Raw genomic sequence first — 19,795 nt, 5'->3', positions numbered from 1 at the left:
AGTTGTACAACACATTAGAAAAAAGAACTTGCATTTAAATGTATTGTCCTTAGTTCCTTAAGCAGCAATTTATGGATTATTGGTAGCATGCGTGTGAAGTAATCGAGTGGTGTCGTTATAGCAATGTGGCCAAATATCGCATCAATCACAGCAATCACATCAATCTGTTCCCAAAGTCAAGGTGTGTGTCACGTGTCACGGGGTGGAAAGGGACAAGTTATCTAGGGTTTTTTACTATGCATGTTTTGCTGTGTTTTACCTTTTCAATATTTTAATATTGTACACTGGTTTATTTTTATGAGTTTTACTGCATGTTTTTTATGGTATTTATTTGGTGACTTGTCCTGGAAAGACTCCGCCCCTACCTGATTATAAACCTGATCACACCTGGGAGGTCACAGAGGCCAATAAGAGGGCCTGGCAGACCATGGAGAAAGAGGCTTGAGAGACGGGCAGGCGTGAGTGGTGTCAGGCGGCGGCGCCTGCAAGCCCGGAGGGCTGGTGGAGCTTGGCGTTCAGGAGAGGAGGATACAGTGCCAGCAACACGGAGCGAGCGGTCCGACTGCTGCAGCAACAGGAGGCCAGATTACGTGTCTGCAGGGAATTAGAGGCGGCGAGGCGGGCCGGTGCCGATTGGCGGTTACAAAGAAGCGGCGGGCAGAGTTAAGAGCTCTGCCCACCCGGGGTAAGTCTTTTGACTTGTCCCCTTTAATGAATTATAGCTGCCTAAAAGAATAGTGACTACCGCTGCCTTCCTTTCTTTAGCGCACCGGGGCGCAGAACGCGGAGAGGAAGGCGAGGACGCCGCCGGGTTTCCCTCCTGCACCGCTTCACTGGATTTTTAATTCTTAGTGACTCTTATACACTCAAAGTGAAATTTGGTGGTTTATTGCATTTACAAGACTCTAACATGTAATTTGAACACAATGAATTTATGTTTCTAAGGTGAACGTAATAAAATCATATAAGATCTACATGAAATTCACCAACTAGCACCTCTTAAATTCTTGTTGATATGACATGATAAAATCTAACAAGAGTGGTTAGCTGCCTTAAAGACTCGCGATATCACAAGATCACGTGAGATTCTAAACAAGAGGCAGGAAAGCACATGGTTTGCTCCACAGTCATCTTGGAAAGGTAAGAGTGAATCTATCTTCATCCATCTTGATGAAAATACTTTTTGCACAAAGGTATCATTAGTTTGTCGATTCTTTTCAGTTCTATTTATTCACATTTGTTTGTTGTTGTTGTTGTTTTTTTTTTAAATCTGTTTATGCCATTCTAGCTAGCTAACACGGCAGCACGGTGGTTAGCACTGTTGCCTCACAGCAAGAAGGTCCTGAGTTCAATTCCAACATCAGGCCGGGGTCTTTCTGTGTGGAGTTTGCATGTTCTCCCCGTGTTTGCGTGGGTTCTCTCCGGGTACTCCGGCTTCCTCCCACCGTCCAAAGACATGCAGCTTGTGGGGATAGGTTAATTGGATAATCCAAATTGCCACTAGGTGTGAATGTGCGAGTGAATGTGAGTGTGAATGGTTGTCTGTCCCTGTGTGTTAGCTCTGCGACAGACTGGCGACCTGTCCAGGGTGTACCCCGCCTTTCGCCCTATGACAGCTGGGATAGGCTCCAGCGACCCTGAAAAGGATAAGCGGAAGCGAATGGATGGATGGATGGATAGCTAGCTAACACATTAGTGCAAGAATATAGCACAATGTCATGATAGCCTAATATGAAAGACTTAGCTACTCCAAATATAGATATTGTTTATAACTTAAACTCTGCACATAAGCTAGTTTGGCTCTACCACAGAGACTGTTGTGATAAATTTACATTTTACGTGTGGGTTGTTGAAATTTGTAAGTTGCAACTGATGGAGAGTGGTTTATTTAACAACTTGTGTTTTTAGTACACTGAGGAGGAAAGACAAAACATGAACAGATATGTTTTCCTGTTTTGTTTTTTGTTTTTGTTTTTTAAATTAAATATTTTTCTACTTAAACTTAGACTTGCAGTTCCCTCCTGTAAAGATAATAAATGTTTAATCTTATCAGGTGGTGAAAGGTCTGGAGAGCTGGCAGGCCCGTTCATCAAATTCATGGTGAGCTAATATTTTTCTTAAATTATCACATTCCCATGTTAAAAATTTAATATATTCATTTGTAAGTGACATAGTTTTGAGACCAAGAAAACATTGCATTCTGATTTTATGTACACATCATCTAAACTTTCTTGAATTGGGGGTATGGCATGATTAAATTAATACAAAGTAAAAAACAATATTAGAATGACAGAATTGTCTAAAATGCATGAATACTATTTGAAAAGATTAAGACTGTAAAACAATAGCCTCTGTATTTCTCACAAATTCCTGGTAATTCAGTTAAAAGTTCTTTAATCCCACTGCTAGGTCGTTGAGATGGATTTCCGTATATATTTGTTCCCCCCCCCCCCCCCCCTCTGTGTACTGATGCTGTTGAAATCAGAAGAGAATACATCGCCAAAGGTCTTTGCGTGTACCTGAATGAAGATCCTGAGCTGGTGAAGGATTACCTGGTATGTTAACTTGCCTGTATCCTTAACTAAGGAGATGATCAAAGATAAGCTTGAACTACATGCAAAAAGTTTCAGGGGATGGGGTTTTCCTATAAATTACCGGTGGCTGTAAAAAAATAGCTTTTAAAATGGGAAAAGTAAGAGCTTTAAGTTTCTCACTGGATACTACACGTAGGGCTACTCGATTATGGCAAAAATGATAATCACGATTATTTTCACTGAAATTGAGGTCTCGATTATTTGACGATATTTATTTAACCCTTTAAGACCTACTATAGAACAGTCCGCCAGAGCTTATATTATTTTTTTACATGTTATAGTGCCATTGGGAGCATTTCAAGTTGCTATACATCAATACAACTGTTATAGCCCATATTTTAATAATATGTATGCATTAAGTCCATAGTAACTACATTAAAATGGAGCACTGTAACAAAAAATAATTTCCCCCAGGGATCAATAAAGTATTCTGATTCTGATTAATTGCAAAAAGTGCAATAAACTACAAAAAAATTAAATCGTTTTTTACATATATTTCTACTTGGAGAAATTTAAGAGGTTTATCCCTCAAAACTTTAAATGCAAAAAATAGTTTACAACAACAGGAAATTTATTTTGAGTGTCTTCATAGTTTTATTTTGGAGATAAAGCAATTTTTATATACTGCAGGAAAAACAATCCTATGATTCAAATTTGCAAAGAAAACAGCATGTGCATCAAAATAAACTATTTCCAGCAGTGCAATATGAGTTCTAAGCATCCCAGAAACTATTCAGTAAAGTCTAACATGACTTATAAAAACACCAGTATAGGTGTTTAAGGCCTACAAGTAAAAAAACTACAGTTTCCGCGAAGATGACGTCACTTCGGGTTTCTGGCAGGAAATGGCGGACGTGCGATAGTTCGCGCTGACGTCTGTTTCAATGTGGGAAGTGTTGCGAACAGCTGATCAAATCGGCAAAGCGTGTTTCTGGAATATTGTGTTTGTTCCTGCTAGTGCGTTTTGTGCAATTTTTGCAACCGTGACCTAGGACAAGCTGATAGCATAAGATGTAAGTACAACTCCTCTGGTTTCATATGCAAAAAATTATTGCGCTAGCTTACGCGGTTCCGGTTCTACAGGGATTTAAAAATAGTTACGCAAAACGGAGCATGCCCGCTCTGACTGTAAAGGTTAACAATAACAATGTATTGAATAATGACTTTAACAAATAATATAAAATAGTGTGCAAATACTGATAACAGTGCAAATGTTTGCAATATAAGAAATAAATGTAAACATCTGTTTAGTGAACTTTGCAGTGGTGCAGCTACAACACCGTAGCAAAGTTTACACACGATGTCTGACTCGGCGAACCCATAATGTTTCCACACCACTGAAGTTTTTTTTGTTTTTGTTTTTTTACCCCTCTTTTCAACCAACGGCAGTCACTCTCCTCTCCAAATAACTTCTGCTTAGCTTTCCGAGCTTCCCTCGGGTCCTCTTAATTGTTGTGACGCGTGTTGGAAACAAGAGGTGCGCTCGATTTGCCACACGGAGCAGCGCGAGAGTAAAGCACGAGGGAGGGGCTAATAATCGGCTCAGTCACTTTTAATGATCGTTGAAAGTAGGGCTGAACGATTATGGAAAATAATCTAATTGCGATTTTTTTTTTTTTGCCCCAATATTGCGATTGCGATGCGATTATTTTTTTAAGGTCTTTGTCTTCTGTATTATTAAACAAAGACAAGCAATACATCATATAGTATGGCCAATACTATATTACATTAATTTTAAACTGTTCTTTCCTGGAAGACAGACCTCTGTTATGATGACATGAGGTGATGCATGAATTGATGACTGACATTTTTATTTAACTTCTTCAATCACAACAGTATATTTGAACATACACAATAGTTTATTTTTAGCTTACAAACATCTGAGCATAAAGTGCTGACAAGGAACCCTGGTGTAAACATTAAAATGAAAGTCAGTACAATGTGCAGATTGCAGAAATATACATAAAAAAAAAAAAAAAAATCAGTGGCTTTACCACACTCAGTTTTTCGACATCTGTGAACTACTAGACAGTCATTCAATTAAAAAATAATATTAAATAAATAAAACTAATAAATAAAAAATACATCTTACTGATCTCTGCAGTCAGTAACATTACACATAAAGTGCAAACATAATAGCAATTGTATAAACACACACACAAACACGCCTTTAAAGTTTAAAGGCGTGAAATTGGACGGTCTAGCCTTCTGAATCAGAAGGCTAGTTCTGATTAGCGTCACCGCTGTCTCGGTGGAGTTTAATAAACTCGGACGTCTGCTTCTTGCTATCTAAAATATAACCAGACACTGGTGTAAATTCTCGACTGTCTCATACTTCTGTTTAATAAGTTTTCTGTTTGACGTTTAGTCAGCTGTGTGAAAACCAAGGAGGAACCCACCCGGGGGATTAATAAAGTGTTATTTTATCTAATCTAATAACTTTAATCTCAGCCAAACCGATTTACTCACGAACAAACAAAACACTGAAAAAAGCCCAACAATAACATTTTTAGGTTGTCTAAGTGACTTATATATTACGTTTAACCCGAGCAGCGAAACTCCACGGTGATCTGAAAATAATGTGCCGGGAGTTGTGCCGTTCTCGGCCGCATCAGTAATCCTCGAGCTCCCGGCTAGCTGTCGAGCTGGTGGGTAGCAGACGCCTCTGAAAACGTCGAAGCACTTTTGCAAATATGGGATATCTTGATAAACCGAGCAGATATTTGATGTTTACACAACTACTTTCTCACCTGAAAATATGTTAAAAGTTTATTTTGTGACCCAGAAAGATTAGTATGAGTAATTTTAAAACTTAGTAGCGGCCGCCATTGCTGGAAACTGGAGTTTGGCTGGGCCGCGCTATGAATTCTGGGATATGGTAGTTATTTGGACAGCCTTATAATCGCAGCCTTTGCGGTTAGAAAATTGCACTTGATCATGTCGCGATATTATCGCAAATGCGATATATCGTTCAGCCCTAGTTGAAAGCCCAGATCGTAATCGTGATTAAAATTCGATTAATTGAGCAGCCCTAACTACACGCAGCATTCTTGAGTGTTTTATACTATCATTATTATAATATCATTATAACAACCTCATTCATACAAGATTTTTATGTAACATTTACACTTCAATGGATGTATCAGGAGCAACTTGGGGTTCAGTGTGTTACCCATTGATAGTTTTAGTATCAGATTAGAGAAGCCAGGGATTAAAGCAGTAGACAACTTGCTCTACCTCCTGTGCCACAGTCACCCCTATCACAACTCAAGATTTTGAAAGACAGAACATTGTTGAGGTATTGAATGAACTTCTCTTGAGTGAGGAAAAATATCGGGCAGTCATTTTTGATTACATTTACATTATTATAAGGCTTGAATGAATAAAGCTTTTAGGTATTTTACATTAATGTAAAACAGATGTACTTTTAAAACTGTTTGCAATGGACATTAGTGAGAAATCATTATCTTTTTTTTAAATTTGTTTGTTTTATTGTCACAGGAAGTTGATAGAAAGCATGGCCACTGCCATAGCAGAGACAGTCTTTGGAATCTGTGTCATTCGGTCAGAGGGTGCGGAGCCTGGCGATGACCCTCAGGATGTTATGATTGTTCTAGAGGGGGTGGAAGTGATGGGTGAGTTGGGCAATGTAGTTTTTGCAGTGACAATGTTGCTTGGTCTGGTCTATTCACTGAACCTGAAATTTGCTAGAAATTGGAGAAAACAAAAAGATGTGTATGACAAATTTGTATTTACCTTTTAGATGTAATAGTGAAATGTATGTTAACCAGACTCTAGACTTTGTTAAATGCTCCAAAAAATTACTCTTTAAATTAACTTCAAATAATCATGGAAAGAATTTCCATGTGATTAAAGTGCTTTCTATTAGCATTAAAGACTTGTGTTGGAATAACTTAATTTGTATGAGTTGGTTTAACTCAATTAACTTAAGCTGGGACCAAATTTAGTAAATTAGTTGGAGAAAACCTGAATTGAGTTGGAACAAAACTCTTTGTTGGATCAACACTATTAAAATATATTGGATCAAAATGCAGTAAATACATTGATGAATCAATCTTTAATTAAGTTGGTCCGACTTGAGTGCATTAAGTTGGAGTAACAGAATTGCATAATGCTAAAATAAAGCAATTTAATCACGTGGAAATTCTTTCCATGATTTTTTTTTTTTTTTTTTGTTCATTTAAAGAGTTGTTTTTTTTGTTTTAGTGTACCGTGGCGGACGCCACTGGACTTTTAATGTTGTGTTTTATTGATTTTTATTGTGTTGTCCCCTGGCCAGGGTTGTTTTAATTCATTTTATATTTTTAACTATAAATATCAATCTGTCAATCCTTTCCGTGGCCGGGTGAGGTTTCCCATGTTGAGTCAAATTAAGCCGCAGGCTCCACAGTTTTTAATTTGTGTGCTTTCCCTTGGCGACTCCACTGCTCTGTCCGTTTGGAGGAAGGTTTCCCTCCTTTAAAAACACTGTGGAAAAAATAAAATCACCTTTGCTCCGTTACACACGCAGGAGCGAACCGCAGCCTTGGGCTGTATATTTTGCCCCTTGGTTTAATTTCCAGTGGTCTTTGGCTACTGCATTGTGCATTAGCATATGCGAAGGGCCTGTCCCCCAGCTCCATCTGTCCTCCTCAGAAATGGCAGTAGTGGCCCTCTGATGCCCTCTACCCAGTCGGTGTAGAATTACCTGGCAGACATTGTAAAAACAGCCCCTTGCTGCTGCTGCTGCTGCTGAAGGTTGAATGGCACTATTTGGGCCTCCCCAACAGAAAAAGCAAGAACTGCGACTGTTCTCGCTCCCATCGGCTGCTCATGGTGCATGGCAGTCCGCAGCTCTCTCCTCCAGGCCCCAGCGTTCCAACTGAAATAGGGGAGGCATGATTGAACAATGGCTGCCAGCCATGCTGAACCCACAGCACCACCCCTGGATGTTGCCTTGCATGGAGGGAGAATAAATAACAGACTGTGACACTTGCACTTCGATTAGTTGATTAGTAGTGTATGATAGCAATAAATCAAAAGGATCAATGAGTGCATTTCTGGCTCTGGTCACACCCCTCATTCTATGATGTCATTCTAATGGTATGTTGTCCAGGTCATGGAGGATGCCATCAGACTGAACAATGCTGTGGACACTCATCCGGAGTATTTTAAGGATGAGGAGGAAGTGGAGGAAATTCAGGAGTCACCATAAAACGCGAGGTTTTTTCTGCCCTTTATCCCCGTCCCTCTTCTCCACTGTTTCTCCCCCCTCTTCCTTTCTCCCTTTTCTTTTCCTCATTCAAGTCAGTCCCGTATCTAGCGAGTGAAAATAAAAAAAAATAAGATGCAGCAATTTTACGAGGAAAATACTAAAAAACTGGAAGACAAAGCCAATGCTGCAGACAGAAAGTTAGAAGAGGTCATTGAAATGTATGATTCCAAAATAAAGCTTAAGAGAACAGTAAAAAATAGTAGTGTGGCCATCAATGCGGTTAAAGAACGCGAGGAACAACATCAATCCTCGCAGTGTGGATTGAGGGTCTTTTGACCTGTAATACAAAGTTACAGGACCAAACTGAAGATTTAACAGATGAGAGAGCAAATGGGCAAAGCGAGTGAAAATAAACCATAAAAGATGAATCAAATAGACCATTACGGCAAGGCTGGGATGGTCAATTTGGTAAAGTAAATCCGTTGGGCATCTTTTCTCGCCTTCAGACAATAATTCTGATGGCCAAAGAACCAAACGGGACAGGCAAAAAAAAAAAGAATAAAATGCACTTGAGTTTGAAGTTGAGGAATAACTCAAAAGAAGCTATATGACAAGGGAGTGAATTATGGAAAAAAGAAAAAGTGATTGAAGTAGTTTTAAAAGAGTGACTTAGGAGTGCCCTCGTACTGAGTGATCAAAACCAGTGATCACTGTAGAAAGAAATAAAATAATTTAACAAGGTGGTAATGTTTGAACATGTATTTGTCTTGTCACAGCAACTTATTGAGAGGTGTGTGTGTGTGTGTGTGTGTGTGTGTGTGTGCCTCTCTTTCAGGAGAGGAAGCATAGCAGACTGTGCAGATTTGGATAGGAAATTTATAGTTTAGTGTTGATACGTTGTTGTAATGGGGTTATCTTATGCTGAATCTAAGTATGTTAAAGTGCATAAAGGGGGCGATTGTTGTGTGCAAATTGTGTGGTTTTAACAAGACTTTCGGTGTATTGAGGAGGTGAAATTACATGAGTTGACCTGGGAGTGTCAGGACTCTGGTGGCACAACTTTTTGTTTAAGATTTTTGAGGTTGTTGTGGAGATGGGTTGATTCTGTCAGTTAGGTTTGGGTTGTTTTTGTTTTTAATAGAGGGAGTTTTATTAAACATGGACGTCTAAGAAGGGGCCCATTATTTTTGTAACAGTGCACTTAAAGAAAACCTGTCAGGTGCTTTGAGCTAATAATCAGCTCTTTTTTTTTTTCTCATTTTTGTTCTAAGCAGGCCTGCAACAGTGAATAACAGCGGTGACAAATTCTCGGGAGAGCAAATATAAGGTGGGCTTTCCAGATTACAACTGGCTGAGGAGAAGGCTACCAGTGGGGACCTGATCAGATTGAAAGTCCCTGTCTAAAAGGAGGTATGGGTTCCCCAAGCGAATTCGGTCAGATAATGGGACCCATTTTAAAAACAAAGATTTGGCGGAGGCAGAACAGAGGCTGGGGGTGCAACACACGTTTGGAACTGTGTATCATCCTCAGTCCCAAGGGAAAGTAGAAAGGATGAATCTAAATTTGAAGAACAAAATTTGTGCTCAGACGGGGCTAAATTGGGTCGCATCCCTGCCCATTGCATTAATGATCATAAGATGTTCTGTTAACCAATCCACAGGCTTCACGCCGTACGAGCTGTTGACAGGACGACAGTTTCCAGGTCCCTGGACGGCAGTCCCGGCTGAAGAGAGTATAAAAAGTAACAGAACGCATGCAGAATATTGGAAAGAATTAAAAGCTCTTGTGTCTAGTTTCACACAACAGGTTGCAGCAGGAGTGACCACGGTGGACAGGTCCGCACCCGACGCCAAGGTGGTGTGGCTGAAGGTCATCAAGCGAAAGTGGAAAGACCCGAGGTGGACGGGGCCATTTGAAGTGAACGCTCGTACCACAACAGCGGTCCAGTTGAAGGGGAAAGGCCAGACCTGGTTCCATTGGTCTCAATGTGCAGTGGCAGACGAGAGCTTGGTGGAGACAAGCTCATCCCCAAATAGTCTACCTGGGAAGTCGAAGAAAGAAGAGAAGGATCCGGGGCGTCTCTTCACTCAAAGAGGAGGTGCCAAAGAGGCGTGAAGCGTGATAGGCTGGGGCTCCAGTCTAGAGTTAGAGGAGAGTAGGGGAACCAAAACCATGGGCTTGTGGGGAGATTGGAAAATAACTGGGGTGTTGGCGTGCGTGAGTGTTCTAATGTTTCTTTGTTTTTTGGCAGACAGGTGAATTGCCCAGACGCAGAGGTCTACCCGCTTCAGAGTCCAAATTGATTGCGTTGCCAAGGAAGGTTAAGCGTGAAGTCTCAGGTAAAAGGGATGAGTGCCTCAGCATATATGGTGGACTAGAATTAGACTATGTTAATGGGTCCACCACTTCATTCACGTTTGATTTGTGCAACGTTTTTATCTGTAAGGGAGCTGACAGTAGCTGGAGGGGATTTAATGTGTGGGTGTGTTGGGATTATGCTGTGAACACATATTGTGAAAGGGGAAGTCGTCCTTATGCCAATTGGTGTCGGAACTGGGATCAGGTAAAAGGTTACACTGGGGAAGATTGGGAGGCGTCAGAGCAGGGGCCAGAGAATGAGCTAAAACTTCAGAGAGATTATAGTCCGGCCCAGAATCCATTGACCTTGTCAATGGGGAACTGGTGGCGTCAAAATTCCTTATATTTAGTTCTGGGTGTGGAAACTGTAGGGATAGATCCAAAAAGGTTAATAAAAGTTAATTTTCTTAGTAAAGCTAAACCAATGAGGCCTGTAGTAAGGGACAATGGGACATCACTGATAAAAATTAACCAAAACTCAGATAGGAAGGTAGTTGCAGTTGACTACACTCGCCTGAAAAGATTTAATTGAACGTGCCACCGGATTCAGTGACAGCAATCTCTGGCTGGATTGGGTGGCTCAAAATGCTAGGGAACAGCATGTAGATGATTGTGTTGCCTGTGCTACAGCTAGACCTCGTTTGTTTACTGAGCCTGCGCCTCTGTATCCAGAGGATGAGTGGGGTTATAATTGCATGTTGAGATTAACTAGAGAAGCTGTGGCCACGGGTGACTGCATCACACTGTCAAGTTTATATCCACCAATTGACAAGCGTACGCAGACAGGTTCATTCATACCTAAACAAAATAATTACACATGTTTTGAATTTTCTACGGACGCCGTGAAATACACTCTGGGAGAAATTGACCCTAGTTGGTGTGAGAGGACGCTCACGGGAAGGACCACAAATAATGTAAGTGACCCAAACACCATAATAGGTACATGGGCTAGAGGTGGGTTGTATTATTACTGTGGACATCACACCCTTTTGGTGCATGTTCCTTTGGGGAGTGTGGGGACGTGCTATGGTGCTGTTAGGAGCACCACTGATGCTAATAGGGAGTAGGGTAAAAGCCATTCCACAACATGACACGCGTACATTGACAGTCAGATGTAGGAGACGCATGTTGAGGGAAAGAAGCACAACGGGTACACAGATTTATGACCCGAGAACTGACTCGCCTACCTGGATTGACTCGATTGGAGTTCCCAGGGGAGTTCCTGATGAATATAAATTAGTTAACCAAATAGCAGCAGGATTTGAAAGTGTGTTCCTATGGATAACTCCAAATAAAAATGTTGATCGCATTAATTATGTTCATTATAATTTGCTGAGGCTCTCAAACCTTACCAGGGACGCCATGGTGGGCTTTGCAGAACAACTGGGGGGGAACATGCATGTTGTTTTTCATCTGCGGTGACGCATATTACTGGTCATCATATGCATGTTACACCCCAAGTATTGTTCGGGGAAGATCGCCGCTGTTTGAGTGATCGTGCTCTACTCCCCCCCCCCCCCCCCCCCCCCCTCCCCCGCCCCCCCACTGTGCGTTGCCCTGATATCTGCAGTGTGAGGTTGGATCGCTCATTTTCATCCTCACACTGATGCCACTTATTTCGGTCTTTGTTTGACATAAAAGGGCATATTTGTCACTTTATTGCAACTATATTTGCACTCTTGAGCTCCTTCATTCACTGACTGATTATAAAGTTATTGCTTGCGTTATGTATTCATCCTGTAATGCTGTTTTGTTTAAATTTCACCAACTTGCTGATGCCCACGGTTGTGAGTGCAGCTTCTTACTGTACATGGGTGGATGGTTGTAAATCACATCACAGATGCCAAAAACCTCTCAAACCAAGCCCTCTTGCCGGTGATGCTGTGCGCAACCTCGTGACAACCACATGACTGATACTAACTCCTGAGCTGACTGTATGCTAACATGCGCCACAAATAAGGGTCATATTTGGATTTAAAACAATCACCGAGAAGCTTCCACTGAATGCTACTTTCCCCTGCATGACACTGAAATCATTAACACATACTAACCCTCCATACCCTGTAGGAAACTCACTTCCTTGGAATAACATTTCAACAGGGAAAGAGTTGAGAGCAAATGTCCTTCTCTTGAACCTTCTGTCAGTCAGACAAGTGTAGCTTGGGCTTTTCTTTGCACAGGACAGGATTAACAATGGCGACATAAACGAGCTAAGGAAGCATAGAAACTGCAGAAAGGGCGTATGGCTCCTGTGTCAGTGAATCCAAACTACCTCTATGTTTGAACAAATCCAGTTACACAGCTCAAGAAAATATTACTCTAACGGAAGAAAAAGGCAGTATGTGTCTCAGTAGTACTAAAAAGCTATTATATCAAAACGTAAAGGGAAAACAGTTTGATGAGCTGTATAGTGAACTGAAACTGAAACAAAACGAAGCCTATCATTAGGAATACTGACTTTTTACAACTTCAGTTCTTTTTTCACTCAGTAGGTGGCAGCAAACTACAAACAATGGTTGCATTTTACACTCATCCGTTTTCATTAGAGGCAGAACCCAGAAGCACATCCAGGTTTAGGTCTACTGCTTGGTGCTACACAGAAACAGGCTGAACAGACTGGAACTCACATGAATTTGGACGAATCGAAGTAAGAATGTCACTTCTGCTCAATTGAATTGATTATCATGACCCTCACTAATAGCCACCTTAATAAGTTAAGAGCAATGTGCCAAAGTAGTATAAATATTTTAACTTTTGGAAAATCCAGCAGGTTAATTAAGTGATTTCACATGTGTTCAAACGGCTTGTCAGTTTTTAATATATCCCATGTGCGCATACTTAAGCTTTAAAAAAATACAGTCCAATGACCTGATAGATGTTTGCTGAACATTGTGGTTTACATCAGCACTTAAATTAAATCATAAAGAACCTGTTTTGTGTGGGCTGTTCGATACCATGAAGCAAGACCTCTGAACATCTCACTTTTTACACACAAACACACACATCCAAGCAAACAGTGTTTTATGTGCTGTGAGGTTTATAATATTATTTTATGCCATGTTAGACCCCTAATTAAAGATTGTGAATTATTATGTAGCTTTAATTTGCATTATTCTCCTGAATTAGGAGAGGGTGATAACTATTGCATTTGTTAAACTGATTTGCATTACACTGCTGATTTATTGTGAATGGATGATATTGTTTCATGATGCATTATACTGCTGAGTTATAAGAAATACTGTTTGCAGAAAAGTCATCGCCTTATTTGTCTGATTAGAAGAGAACGGAACATGCTGGAGTTTTCTGCCCCATCTCAGCAGGAGCAGATAAACAGGGAGCCAAGGTCGTAGCTTAGGCGCCGTGTGAGAGAAAGCATGTGAATGTTTAGGCTTTTATGATAAGGTGGGGGCACCAGAGGCTATAAGAGTTTGATCAATGCTCCACCATTTTGAGATCTGAGGCTGTCTGCATACAGTGTCCATCTCCCACGCGTGTGATCATTAAAATCATCGTTTGACTTAACCCGGCCGGACCAGTGTTGTTATTGTGGTTTTTCCTCTTGTCTCCATCCCCAATTTTTGAACTCGTAACAGTGCTGTCGTCTAAAATATTATAAATTTGCCTAAAGTAGAAGTGTTTAAAACTTCTATACAGATCCTGTGCAGCTGCAAAGCAAAAATAAAAAACTCCCTCCAGGCAGAAGCGGCCATTTTCGTATGTGGGGAAAACCCCCACAAAAACAGAGGGGACAGGCTGGCACCAGAACACCACGGATGTGCCCCGAGATGAGTGTGAAAATGTGATTATCAACAAGCCCACCTGGGCTTCAGGTAGGCCGCACGCTTGTCCAGAGTTCACTTTGTCTTCAAGCGTTTTAATTTAAAACATAAACTGAGGCCTACCCCAAGCTAAAAGAAGCTAAACCTATACACCATGGACAGAGACAGTCTGATTGAGTTTTATTTTAGGCTGGGAATGAGCTACAAACGCATTTTGAAAAGCCTGGCAATGCAAGGAACCATCATTACGGAGAGACATTTAAACCGGATATTGAGAGCCAAGTCGCTTTACAGACGTAAGTACGACCTGGACGCCGGGATAGATTTTATTGTGAACCAACTGCAAGGGCCTGGGAAGGATCACGGTTATCGGTGGATGTTTACAAAGTGCAAACAACACGGCACTGCGATCAGGAAAGAAGACGTCAGGATCCTCATCTCTTTACTGGACCCATTAGGTTCCCAGGTTCGCCAGACCACACGTCTCAGAAGGAGGCAATATTTTGCTCAGGGGCCTAACTTTGTGTGGCACATAGACTCTTATGACAAACTAAAGCCATATGGGATATGTATTAATGGATGCATCGACGGTTTCTCACGCAACATCATTTGGCTGCGGGCCGCACACACTAACAGTGACCCAAAGGTTATCGGAGCTTACTTTGTGGAAGCAGTGGAGAGTCGTGGGGTTGGCCTACCCCAAGCTAAAAGAAGGCAGATTATGTTCTCAGATAAAGCAAGCAATGAGGGCGAAGCAGAGAAAGTACCTGCACAATACATTCACATAAATCAAAATGGAATTTCTTTGAGGACACAAACATCTGGGGAGTAAACAGCTGTTTCAATACCTAATCACAGATGATGAGGACGAAGTCGAAGTCCTGCAAGGACTGCTGGAAACAGCAAAAGAAAAGGTGGTACGTCAGGAATTTCACAACAGCCAAGTTGTTGAATTATTATTGAAACGCCACAAAGAGGAAAAAAAATAAGATGCAGCAATTTTACGAGGAAAATACTAAAAAAAACTCGAAGACAAAGCCAATGCTGCAGACAGAAAGTTAGAAGAGGTCATGGAAATGTATGATTCCAAAATAGAAAAGCTTGAGAGAACAGTAAAAAATAGTAGAGGTGTGGCCGTCAATGCGGTTAAAGAACGCGAGGAACAACATCAATCCTCGCAGTGTTGGATTGAGGGTCTTCTGACACGTAATACAAAGTTACAGGACGAAAATGAATTGATGGATAAAACCGTGAAAGAATTAACAGACGAGAAAGATCAAATGGGCAAAGTAATAGACAACCAAAAGGCCCAGAATATGGAGATCAAACAGAAATGTCAGAGAAATATTAGGGCTCTGGCCTTTGAAAAGAAAATGAAGGCTATGGTCGAAGATGAAGTTGATTCTTTGAAAAAGAAAAATGAAGACCTAAAAAAGGCCCTAAGCACAGAGCAGGAAAACCACAGAAAGACAGCAGTGGACAGGTATAAAGTAAAAACGGCACACAATCAGGCACTGGCTGAAAAGATCTCACTGGAAGAGCAACTGCGCGCCACAAAAAAGCAAACAGAAATATTCACACAAAAAACGAATTGCCTGGAAAAGAAAAAGCGCCACTTCCAAGAGGAATTGTACCAGTGCGTTTTGTCCTTTGAAAAGGCATTTCCACATGCAGGTCACTTCAGAGAAAAAGAAAAGGTGGAATTTAGGGATATATTCCACAACTTGAAAAAGAAATACGTAGACGGTGTGGAAGGCATCCCCTTTGTTGGAACAACGAAGGAGTTTCTTGAAAAACAGCTGAACTGTCTACGTACCAGATGCAAGGATCTAGATGCAGCTTTACTAGATAAAACACGGGAGCTGGAATCATTTAAAAAGCAGTACAATGATATGGTAAAGTCTTCCGAATACGCTTTATTCAAACAAAAACAGGAGCTCATTGGACCAGTGAACCAGATGATCAGAAAAGCTGGCAATGAAGAAAAAGAGATAGGTCATCTAAAATCTAGAGTGAAAGACGTTCAACTCCAGCTTAAATTAGAAAAACAGAAAGGACAAAAGCTCGCACCGTTGGTCCATAGAGGCGTGATGGGGAGATGTTATGGGGAGACTCCGACTCCGTCTCAGATCTTTCCACAGATTAAACCTCGTCCACCTCCAGTGCAAACTAAATTTATTCAAGTGGCTCCAAAACACCCTGGCAGACGAAGGCCTTCCCCAGAGTCTCCATCAACACCACCTTTCCTCAATTCTTATGATGTATTACCACCAATTGGAATAGGCCATTAGAAGTATACTTCATCTTGTCTCCCTCTATTCTCTTTCCATCACCCCCAACCGGTCGCAGCAGATGGCCGCCCCTTCTTGAGCCTGGTTCTGCTGGAGGTTTCTTCCTAAAGGGAGTTTTTCCTCCCCACTGTCGCCCAGTGCTTGCTCAAAGGGGATCTTTGGATTGTTGGGGTTTTCTGGCTTTTTCTGTAGTGTTTTCACCTTACAGTATAAAGCAGCTTGAGGAGACTGTTGTTTTGCCATGATGCTATATAATCTTAAATATAACTGAATTTCCTAAACATCTATTATAGCATCAAAGTAAAACAATAAAACTAAAGTATACTTCAATGAAATTAATCAAAATCTCTAACCCTACGGTGGCCCTGAGAGGCCAAACGGACACCAGCAGTAAGAAAAATGCTGCAAAAGCACACAAAACACAACGGAAATAGGAAAAACAAAACAGCATTTTTCTTATCGCTGGTGTTTTCTAAAGTTGCAGTCCGTTTGGCCTCTGAGGGCCACCGTACTAACCTGACCAAAAAAGAAGAGAAAAAATGAATAAATAAATAAAAATCCAAATCACAAAAACCTTCTGATTTCTGTTGTGTTTTATTGTGTTGTATGAAAGGACTTATATTGCAAGGTAAAATCCCCAATATATAAACCAGAAATCCCAACAATAGCAAGTCATTTCACACTTGCTAGAATTCCAAAAACGTCCAAATCTTTTGCATCTGTGTGAGTTTTTGATACAATTTTATATCAGCTTCAAAAGAAACAGAGCGATAAAGTTTTTCTCTTGAGTTCTGCATCTCCCTGCCCTTTTACAACATTTTTGTTTTGGTGGCTGAGTGGCAATTTAGAAAGCTAGCATGTGATTGACAGTTTCCAATTGGCTGAAAGAAGAGATTTAAATTAAGTTTGATAAAACCTTATCTGGTTTCATAATTTATTCTGCTAGTTTGGTGAGTTAAAGTTTATGACGCACTCATCTGATAATTCATCGAGATAACTTTTGACTTCTTTCCTTCTTTATTATTATTATTATTATTATTATTATTATTTAAAGGAACCTATTAAATCTTTTTTGTAATGAAAATCAATCAATAGTAATTGTCGATAGAATGAAAGTCAAAATGGAATTTCTTTACAGATTTGTCGTCAGCTCTTAAGGATTTACGTATTACATGATTTATGACTCATTACATTTTTGTTATTGTTGGAGCTATTTGTTCTTTATTTATTTTTTTTGAAATTAGTTAAAGTTTGTTGTTAGTTTACTTATATTTTGGGGTTTATTTGTCGGTTAATATTTTGTTTTAACCCTTGTATGGTGTTCGGGTCTGTGAGACCCGTTTTCAGGCTGGCACCAGAACACCACGGATGTGCCCCGAGATGAGTGTGAAAATGTGATTATCAACAAGCCCACCTGGGCTTCAGGTAGGCCGCACGCTTGTCCAGAGTTCACTTTGTCTTCAAGCGTTTTAATTTAAAACATAAACTGAGGCCTACCCCAAGCTAAAAGAAGCTAAACCTATACACCATGGACAGAGACAGTCTGATTGAGTTTTATTTTAGGCTGGGAATGAGCTACAAACGCATTTTGAAAAGCCTGGCAATGCAAGGAACCATCATTACGGAGAGACATTTAAACCGGATATTGAGAGCCAAGTCGCTTTACAGACGTAAGTACGACCTGGACGCCGGGATAGATTTTATTGTGAACCAACTGCAAGGGCCTGGGAAGGATCACGGTTATCGGTGGATGTTTACAAAGTGCAAACAACACGGCACTGCGATCAGGAAAGAAGACGTCAGGATCCTCATCTCTTTACTGGACCCATTAGGTTCCCAGGTTCGCCAGACCACACGTCTCAGAAGGAGGCAATATTTTGCTCAGGGGCCTAACTTTGTGTGGCACATAGACTCTTATGACAAACTAAAGCCATATGGGATATGTATTAATGGATGCATCGACGGTTTCTCACGCAACATCATTTGGCTGCGGGCCGCACACACTAACAGTGACCCAAAGGTTATCGGAGCTTACTTTGTGGAAGCAGTGGAGAGTCGTGGGGTTGGCCTACCCCAAGCTAAAAGAAGGCAGATTATGTTCTCAGATAAAGCAAGCAATGAGGGCGAAGCAGAGAAAGTACCTGCACAATACATTCACATAAATCAAAATGGAATTTCTTTGAGGACACAAACATCTGGGGAGTAAACAGCTGTTTCAATACCTAATCACAGATGATGAGGACGAAGTCGAAGTCCTGCAAGGACTGCTGGAAACAGCAAAAGAAAAGGTGGTACGTCAGGAATTTCACAACAGCCAAGTTGTTGAATTATTATTGAAACGCCACAAAGAGGAAAAAAATAAGATGCAGCAATTTTACGAGGACAATACTAAAAAAAACTCGAAGACAAAGCCAATGCTGCAGACAGAAAGTTAGAAGAGGTCATGGAAATGTATGATTCCAAAATAGAAAAGCTTGAGAGAACAGTAAAAAATAGTAGAGGTGTGGCCGTCAATGCGGTTAAAGAACGCGAGGAACAACATCAATCCTCGCAGTGTTGGATTGAGGGTCTTCTGACACGTAATACAAAGTTACAGGACGAAAATGAATTGATGGATAAAACCGTGAAAGAATTAACAGACGAGAAAGATCAAATGGGCAAAGTAATAGACAACCAAAAGGCCCAGAATATGGAGATCAAACAGAAATGTCAGAGAAATATTAGGGCTCTGGCCTTTGAAAAGAAAATGAAGGCTATGGTCGAAGATGAAGTTGATTCTTTGAAAAAGAAAAATGAAGACCTAAAAAAGGCCCTAAGCACAGAGCAGGAAAACCACAGAAAGACAGCAGTGGACAGGTATAAAGTAAAAACGGCACACAATCAGGCACTGGCTGAAAAGATCTCACTGGAAGAGCAACTGCGCGCCACAAAAAAGCAAACAGAAATATTCACACAAAAAACGAATTGCCTGGAAAAGAAAAAGCGCCACTTCCAAGAGGAATTGTACCAGTGCGTTTTGTCCTTTGAAAAGGCATTTCCACATGCAGGTCACTTCAGAGAAAAAGAAAAGGTGGAATTTAGGGATATATTCCACAACTTGAAAAAGAAATACGTAGACGGTGTGGAAGGCATCCCCTTTGTTGGAACAACGAAGGAGTTTCTTGAAAAACAGCTGAACTGTCTACGTACCAGATGCAAGGATCTAGATGCAGCTTTACTAGATAAAACACGGGAGCTGGAATCATTTAAAAAGCAGTACAATGATATGGTAAAGTCTTCCGAATACGCTTTATTCAAACAAAAACAGGAGCTCATTGGACCAGTGAACCAGATGATCAGAAAAGCTGGCAATGAAGAAAAAGAGATAGGTCATCTAAAATCTAGAGTGAAAGACGTTCAACTCCAGCTTAAATTAGAAAAACAGAAAGGACAAAAGCTCGCACCGTTGGTCCATAGAGGCGTGATGGGGAGATGTTATGGGGAGACTCCGACTCCGTCTCAGATCTTTCCACAGATTAAACCTCGTCCACCTCCAGTGCAAACTAAATTTATTCAAG

General features: G+C 40.8%; 3 long non-coding RNA genes across 3 annotated transcripts in view; 2 read left to right on the top strand and 1 right to left on the bottom strand.

Annotated features, from left to right (window-relative positions):
• The window catches only part of LOC146671371 (uncharacterized), a 394,396-nt gene that overhangs the window by 34,087 nt on the left and 340,514 nt on the right, over positions 1-19,795 (bottom strand). The gene's annotated exons all lie outside the window — the stretch shown is intronic.
• On the top strand, positions 2,434-8,069 carry LOC146671386 (uncharacterized). Its single transcript, XR_014911448.1, has 3 exons — positions 2,434-2,555; positions 6,096-6,229; positions 7,711-8,069. It is a non-coding gene; the product is annotated as an uncharacterized LOC146671386 (long non-coding RNA).
• On the top strand, positions 9,090-11,140 carry LOC146671385 (uncharacterized). Its single transcript, XR_014911603.1, has 3 exons — positions 9,090-9,219; positions 9,471-9,542; positions 9,689-11,140. It is a non-coding gene; the product is annotated as an uncharacterized LOC146671385 (long non-coding RNA).

Source organism: Rhamphochromis longiceps, linkage group LG4, assembly GCF_057381845.1.
Source record: "Rhamphochromis longiceps isolate RC_006_pf linkage group LG4, R_longiceps_female_GT1.1, whole genome shotgun sequence".
Lineage (NCBI taxonomy): Eukaryota > Metazoa > Chordata > Actinopteri > Cichliformes > Cichlidae > Rhamphochromis > Rhamphochromis longiceps.
The sequence above is the reverse complement of the archived record's forward strand: the minus strand, read 5'-3'. Positions and strand labels throughout refer to the sequence as shown.